This window comes from Triticum aestivum, chromosome 2D, assembly GCF_018294505.1.
Source record: "Triticum aestivum cultivar Chinese Spring chromosome 2D, IWGSC CS RefSeq v2.1, whole genome shotgun sequence".
Lineage (NCBI taxonomy): Eukaryota > Viridiplantae > Streptophyta > Magnoliopsida > Poales > Poaceae > Triticum > Triticum aestivum.
Window position 1 is genome coordinate 71021970 of NC_057799.1, and position 7779 is coordinate 71029748.

Genomic DNA, 7779 nt, shown 5'->3' on the forward strand with positions numbered 1-7779 from the left:
TGAACATCTAAAACCCTAAGCCCCAATTCTCGTACCCCCAAATCCCATGCCAAAACCCTAGCAGAATCCGACCTATCTACCAACTACAACACATCTAGTAAGGCAATGCGGGCCGAAAAGGAGGGTTTTTCAACATCAAAATGCCGAAAAAACGGGATTCTTCAGTTTAGGGGACTTACTATACATGGGGGCCGCCGCCCCTTCTGCACGACGAACAGGGGACATCGCCGCCGCCTCTCATGAGTGGCGAAGGCGCGCGGCGGCGGCGCCTCCTCAACCACGCACGAAATCTGGTCGTCGCCTCCTCAACCCTCCAATGATCGGTGGGGCGGAGTCGCCTATGCAGCGCCCCCTTTCTCTAACAACAAAGACAAACATGCGAGTTGAGTGGAGGAGGGATGAATGGGGGATACAGTGATGCCTGCGGGCTTTTTTGCTTATTTTCCACAGCCGCGCCTCCACGGTTTGGCACCTGTCCCCAACGAGCGGTCAACACGTGGTCAAACTGCGTGTACGCATCGCATACGCGCTACAGTGACCGTATTTTCATGTCCCGTCATATTCAGTGACCGTAACGAGCGTATTTCAAAGTTGGGTGACCGTATCATGCTTTCGACGGAATTACAGTGACCGTGGGTGTATTATCTCTTTTATTTTTTTCTTGGTTTTTTTTTCTGATGACGACTTCAGTTGTAAAAAAGTCAGAGCCGAAGTGCTTCGTACCACACGTGTGACATATCATTTGAGAAAGAGAAAAATTCACTACAAGGCCTTCAACTTGCGCTGGTGCCCACTTTAGTCCCTGTGGTTACAAACACCCGAAATACAGTCACCAAACTTGCACTTGAGGGTCATCTACGGTCCAATGTACGGTTTGCTATACATATTCACTGATCTGGCCTGAGTCAACGGCTGCCAACTGTACGCTGACTGCCACATGTGCCAGCTCGCTCGAATACACATGCACGCAGTTTTTTTTTTGCAAAATTGCCAGTTATTAAAAGATCCTCCCACCTGGTCGGACCGAGCACACCCCTGGTCCGACCGAGCCAGTGTGGAGAGCGCACCCCCTGGGTTGAGAGCGTTGTAGATTTTTTGCTCAGTTGTTGTTCCTTGTTTAATAACTTCATGAGCTGTTCATCCATATGTGCGTGGTCGTGTGGATTTTTTTTGTACCTTTTTTTGGATGATTTTTTTTGTACCAAGTAAAGGTTCTTGCACGTTTGACATTGCTAATTACAGTATAAGTAAAGTTTACATATAGTTGGTCCATTATAGGAGTATAGTACAAATAGCCTGAAAATATCACTCCCTGTGTACACATGCCGATGACAGCATCAGTAGAGTAACTACACAGGCTGAAAGCAGATGTCGCCGCCTCGCCATCGTCGGAGTTGGGGTCGGAGTCAGGGGAGGGCGGTGGCGAGGATGGGGTACTTGTTATTGGGCATGCGCACCAGCCTCGGCTACACCGAGGCGTCATCCTCCAGTGCCTTCCAGCTGCATAGAAAACAAACGTCGGAGCTAGACATTGGACACGGTGGCCGGCGGCAGAGTTCGCCGGCAGGGGACAGCGACTCACTCGTATGTGCAGACTAGGTGATGGGCAAAGACGCAGATCTCGAGCTTGGCGAGGCTCATCCCTGGGCACATCCGCGGCCCGCTGCCGAACCCCAGGAAGCTGTACGGCTTCAGCGACCCCTGCATACATGCATTGCACAAAGTCAGTCGAGCCGTCAGCTAGCTGGGCTGCTCTCCGGAGACGAGGAAGAAAGGAAGCCAGGGTCACGGCGCACGCACGTGGAATCTGTCTGGGTCGAAGCGCTCGGGGTCGGCGAAGACGGTGGCGTCGTGGTGGATGGACACCACGTCCAGGTTCACCGACGCGCCCTTGGCCACCTAGAACCCGTCGATGCTGAAGTCCTGCGAGGCCTTGCGCGAGTACCACGGCAGGATGGTGGCCCGCTGCAGCGTCTCGTTCATCACCTTGGTCGTGTACGACATGCTGCTCAGGTCCGACCACCACAGGTGCTGCGTGTCATCGCCGTCGTGCGCCGCCCGGATCGCCATGTGCTCCTCCCTGAGCTTGGCGAGCACCTCGGGGTTCTCGCCGAGGAACTTGACGAGCCAGGTCTGGCCCACCGTGGTGGAGTCGTGGCCAGCCACCAGCAGCGTCAGGATGTTGTCCTTGAGCTGCGCGTCGGCCAGCTTCTCCTCCTCCGCTGGGTCGGACGCGGCGCCGGCTTGCTGGCCGCGGGTGTACTTCATGAGGAGCGTCTAGAGGAAGTACTCGCGGACCTCGCCGGCCCTGCGGCACGCGATCACCGCGTCCAGCATGGCGTACATCCAGTTCCGGCCGCCGAGGCCGCGATGGAAGGTTGTGCCGGGGAGCTTGAGCGGCAGCGACGTGAAGGAGGAGGAGATCATGGCCTTGAAGTTTGCCCGGAACTCCTCCTGCTCGGGGCCCTCCGGCTCCAGGCTGACGAGCATGTTGGCGATGACCTTGAGCATGAACTGCGAGGCCTCGTCGAGGACGAGCACGCGGCTGGCCCTGGAGCCGAGGATCTGCACGGCGAGGCCGTCGATGAAGGCGAAGTGCTTCCGTAAAGCGTCCATGGAGAGGGGCTGCGCGATGAGCCGGCGCAGCCGCTGGTGCTCGTCGCCGTTGGTGGTGAGCAGGCTGGTGGGGCCCAGCACCTGCTTGCCGGTGTAGAAGAGGTTGAGGCTCACCACGTCGTCCTTGCCGGATAGCAGGATCTTGGCCGCCTCCCGCCCCGTCATGAACACTGTCATCCGCCCCAGCACGTATGTCTTGAACACCTTGTCGTACCTCGCCTGCCTCTCGCGCAAGAAGCTCAGGATGCCGGCCGGGTTCGAGAAGGCGGCGATGAAGGCGAAGGTATCGCCCACCACAGGCCACCCCATGTTCCCCGGGATGCCACGCATCGGGTCGTCGGCCGGCCGCCTCAACACCCAGAGCCAGAAGAGGAGCCCGCAGGCCGCCCCCAAGGCAGTGGCGGAGGAGATCTTTTGTTCTGGCAATTTTGCAACAAAAAAAACCCTGCGTGCATGCGTATTCGAGCGAGCTGGCAGATGTGGCAGTCAATGCACACTTGGCGGCATTTGACTCGGGCCAAATCAGCATGTACGTATAACAAACCGTATAATGGACCATAGATGACCTTCAAGTGCAAGTTTGGTGACTGTATTTCGGGTATTTGTAACCACAGGGACTGAAGTGGGCGCCAGCGCAAGTAATAGGCCCTATAGTGAATTTTTCTCTTTGAGAAAATATATTATTATGTGCTAACAGTGCGGGGTGTGTGATGGTAGCTGCAATCCTGCATGGCAATGGCAAAGACGATAGTTGTGACCCTTCTCGTGGTTGGTGTGATTGGACACGTGCGACTGTGGTGTGAACCACGTCACTTCAGCTATCAGTCGACTGACAAAATGAAATAAGGTCAGTCGATTTCTTTTCTCCAAACTCTGCACACCTACACTACCGCATGCATGCATGCATGCATGTAACTTGCAGCTGGTGGATGCTTCTTTTGGGCTGGCAAAGAGAAGAGCCATGGTGGACAATGCCTTGTCGCTTGGGACGCAGTTTGCAAACCTACATCATTCGAAGGCCTAGGTGTGAAGAACCTAGCACCGCAAGCGCTGGTACTTCATGTGCGATGGGAATGGCCGAGAAGATCCGATCCGAGGAGGCCCTGGCAAGGGTTAAACATGATAGTGGATGACCAAGCGCGAGAGGTCTTCAACAGCTTCATCAAAATCAAGGTGGGGGAGGGATCAAAAGTCCTCTTTTGGAAAGATCATTGGATTCACGGCACTACGGTTGCTGACATTGTCCCGTTACTCCACGAGATGGTTAGCACGAGGAACAAAAACAGGAAAACTGTGAGAGACTCGCTTAATGACAATGCATGGACACTTGATGTGCAAGGGGAGCTATCTTTCTTGGGCCACATGCAAGTCTACTCTCTATGCCAAGCCATCAACACAGTGGAGAGGAACCTGGAGGAGCCTGACCAATTCACTTGGCATTGTCACGCGTCTGGTAATTACAATGCAAGCTCCACATACAAGTGGCTTTGCATGGGGCAAGTCAAAACCCCCACCGCGGGCTGCATTTGGCGAAGTTGGGCGCCGCTTAAGTGCAAAATCTTCATGTGGCTCGCCAGCCAACACCGACTCTGGACCTCTGATCGTCGCGCTCAGCACGGTCTCCAAGACATGACGTCGGCCTGTTACACGTGCCTGCAAGATGAGGACAACCCCGATCACATCCTTACTCATTGTGGCTATGCGAGAGAGGTGTGGCACTCATGCTTCAACGAGTGGAAACTCAGCATTCAAATCCCATCTACTGATGTCACCTTCCTGCAATGGTGGCTCGACCAAAGGAGACACTTCAATGGCAAGCTCAGAAGAGGATTCAACTCCATCACGATCTTAATTGCATGGGCCCTTTGGAAGCAGCGCAATGCGCGAGTTTTCAATAATGTTTCAAGGCAAAGATCGGCTGCGCAACTTAAGACAGAGATCCTAGATGAGATAGATGATTGGAGGAAGGCCGCTCTAGGCGCAGTTGGTGCTTTAGACCGTTTCGCGAGAGAGTAGCCATAGTAGCTAAGGCATAGGCGTTGAGTGGGTTCCCCCTACGAGTTATTCGCATCTCGTTAGCGATCTTGTACATATTATTCTGCCTTCTATAAAAGTACGGTATGCCATTGGCATACTCTCGAAAAAAAACTCTTGCAGCTAGTGCGTGCAGGAGAGGTGACGCGGCGGCCGATAGTATTAATGGGACGTGTTACTGCAGACTAATTTAGATCAATTCAACAAGCTCGTTTTGAATTGAATTTAAATATACTTTTATGAATTTTCTCTATCATGTATATGTAGGAATCCGGATGTGTTTTCTATGTCTTTTTTTTTGTCTTCATTATTGTTTTTTTTTCAGTTTTCTTTCTTTCTCTCCGTGTGTGTGCGTGCGCGCGCGCGCACGTGGGTGTTGATGAAGATGCCACCATCGACATAAGATGCAATTTATTTTTAATATCTTGAGAAACGATTAATCTTCATCATTGGTGTTTTCTTATTTAAAAACATGAATGTATACATGCAAATTATTTATAATTAGTGTGCAAATTTGTCCCGATGTTAGGCGAGTACCAATGCCACTAACTAATTAATTAATTCCTAGGAAACTTCATTTTTTGTTTCAATTTCTTTCTTTGTTTAATGGTAATACCAATGTCAGTAATTCCTTTCATCTTGAAACCTTTTTTTGTGAAAATTCTAGTATTAAATGCTTATTCTTGCATATTATAAAGAGTAATTTATATGTAAATTGTGTGCAAAATTTGTCATTATTTGTGTTCTTTTATTTTCTTTCTTCTTAAAAGGCAATACAATAGCCAATAATTCATTCCTTTTTAGAAAACTTGATTATTTTGATTTTGTTTTAGTTATTATTTCATTTTCCTTCTTTTTTAAGGGTAATACCAATGTCACTCATTCATTCTTTCTTAGAAAACTTGATTATTTTGATTTTGTTTTAGTTATTATTTCATTTTTCTTCTTTTTTTAAGGGTAATACGGATGTCACTCATTCATTCTTTCTTCGAAAACTTCACTATTTTGATTTTGTTTTACTTTTTTATCTTCCTGGATAATATCAACGCCATTAATTAACTCTTTCTTAGAAAACTTCATTATTTTGATTTTTAGTATTTATTTCATTTTTTTTCTTCCTTAAGGGTAATACCAACATCACCAATTCATTCTTCCGTAGAAAATTTCATTATTCTGATTTTATTTTAGTACTTATTTCATTTTGATTCTTCTTTTAGGGCAATACTAATGCCACTAATTTATCCGTTCTAGAAAACTTTTGTTTTGTGAAATCACTTTTATATGCTTATTCTTGCATATTGTAAAAGAGCGCAATTTTTTTTTGTTAATTGTGTGCAAATTTTGTCATGATTTATTTTTTAACTATTCTTTAAGGGTAATACCAATGACATTAATTCATTTAATATTAGAGAACTTTTTTTGGTGAAAATTACACTATTGCAAGCTTATTCTTGCCTAATATAAAATGATGTAATTTTCATGTAAATTGTGTGTATTTTGACTGAACGCCCAAAAGAATAGGCGCCTATTAAATATTAGCCCCCGTAACATGGATATTCACTCACTCAATTTTTAAGCAATATGTCTGTGATTCATACCGTTGTGTAAAAGTTGCGCTACTGTATGCTTATTTTTGCATCATATTATGAAACAATGCATTTTCTGTCAATCATGTGCAATTTTCTATCATTATTTGTTTTATGCGTTTTTATTTTCTTTCTTCTTTGTGCAGCGTAATATCATGGCACGGCCAGCCGGAGCTAGCTAACTCAGAGCATCTCCAGCCGTTGAGCCCCCTAGGAGGCATTTTTTTCGCCGCTTGGGGGGTGCCGGCGAGAATTTAGTCATGGGGACGAAAAAATCTCCAGTCGTTTCCACCCCCGAGCATCCTCGCCTCCGCTGGCCGCTGCTGCCCCCGCCCGCTATGGCCACCGCTGCTCGCGCCCGTGGCCGCGCCCGCGCCTGGCCGCGCCTGCGTGCGCCCGCTCCTGGCCGCCGCCGACGAGGACGGAGAGGAGGAGGAGGAGGAGGAAGGGGGGCGCCCGGCACGCCACGCCCCACGCGCCGCCCGGCCTCCCGCCCTGTCCGCCGCTGGCCGGCGCGCCCGTGGCGCCCTGGCCGCCGCAAGTCGTGCCCGTGCGAGGGCTGCGCTCGCCGGTGCGTGGCTCGTCTTGGCCGGGGCCGCCCGTGGCCAGCGCGCCCGGGGCCTCCTCCGCCGGTGCTGACGGCCTACCACTGCAGCCACGGGCGGGCGTGCTGGCGAGCTCCCACAGCCATCGCGTGCGGACCTAGGACAGCTGGCCGTGTTGCCGTCGTTGTGTAGCTAGCCCCTGCGCTTCCCGTCGCGCGCGCCCGCCTCGCCTGCTCCGGCCCGCGCCCCCGCCTCGCTTGCTCCGGCCAGCGCCCGTACCGGCCTCGCCAGCTCCGGCCAGCGCCCCCGCCTCGCTAGCTCCGGCCACGCCCGCCCCGCCTGCTCCGGCCAGCGCCCGCCTCGGCCTCATCAGCTCCGGCCTCGCCCGCCCGGAGTACATGGAGAGCATAGAAGACGCCGGGGAGAGAGGGAGTGTGGGCCTGGAGAGGAGAAAGGGAGTCTGCTCTCTCACGTGAGTGGGCCAGGAGAAGAGAAAAGGAGTTGGGGACACAGACCAGTGGACCATTTGCATGCAAAAGTTAGTGTCGGCGCCCCCAGCTGCCCCCAAGTTGTTGGGGTTCGCCTGAGATCGCAGGTCGTATTTTTGGGCAAAACCGGCGCAAATCAAGGCCTTGGGGGCGTGGCTGGGCGCTTTTTTTTCTGCCGGTGCCTAAAAAGTGGCTTGGGGGCGTCTTGGGGGCCCTAGTGGAGATACTCTCACGCGCAGACATAGCCGGGGTCGGCAAGCTCACGCACAGACGCATCAGGAGCTAGCAAGCTCATGCACGGACATGGCCAGCCGGAGCTAGCTAGCTCATCGTGCCATGACCAGCCTGAGCTAAGAGCATCTCTAGCAGACCCCGCATAAGTGGCCAAACCCGCAAAATAACCGTTTTTTCAGTGTCAGTCAAAAAAAGGGGCCCGAACAGACCCCTTAAAATCGTCCGACTCTTAAAAATTTTAAGGGGCCCCGTGAACGTGAAGCCAAAACCCTCGTA

At 51.4% G+C, this 7779-nt stretch overlaps 1 pseudogene; it reads right to left on the reverse strand.

The window, feature by feature from the left end:
* Positions 1-1406: 1406 nt before the first annotated feature.
* On the reverse strand, positions 1407-7181 carry LOC123055661 (abscisic acid 8'-hydroxylase 3-like; annotated as a pseudogene).
* Between the last annotated feature and the right edge of the window lie 598 nt (positions 7182-7779).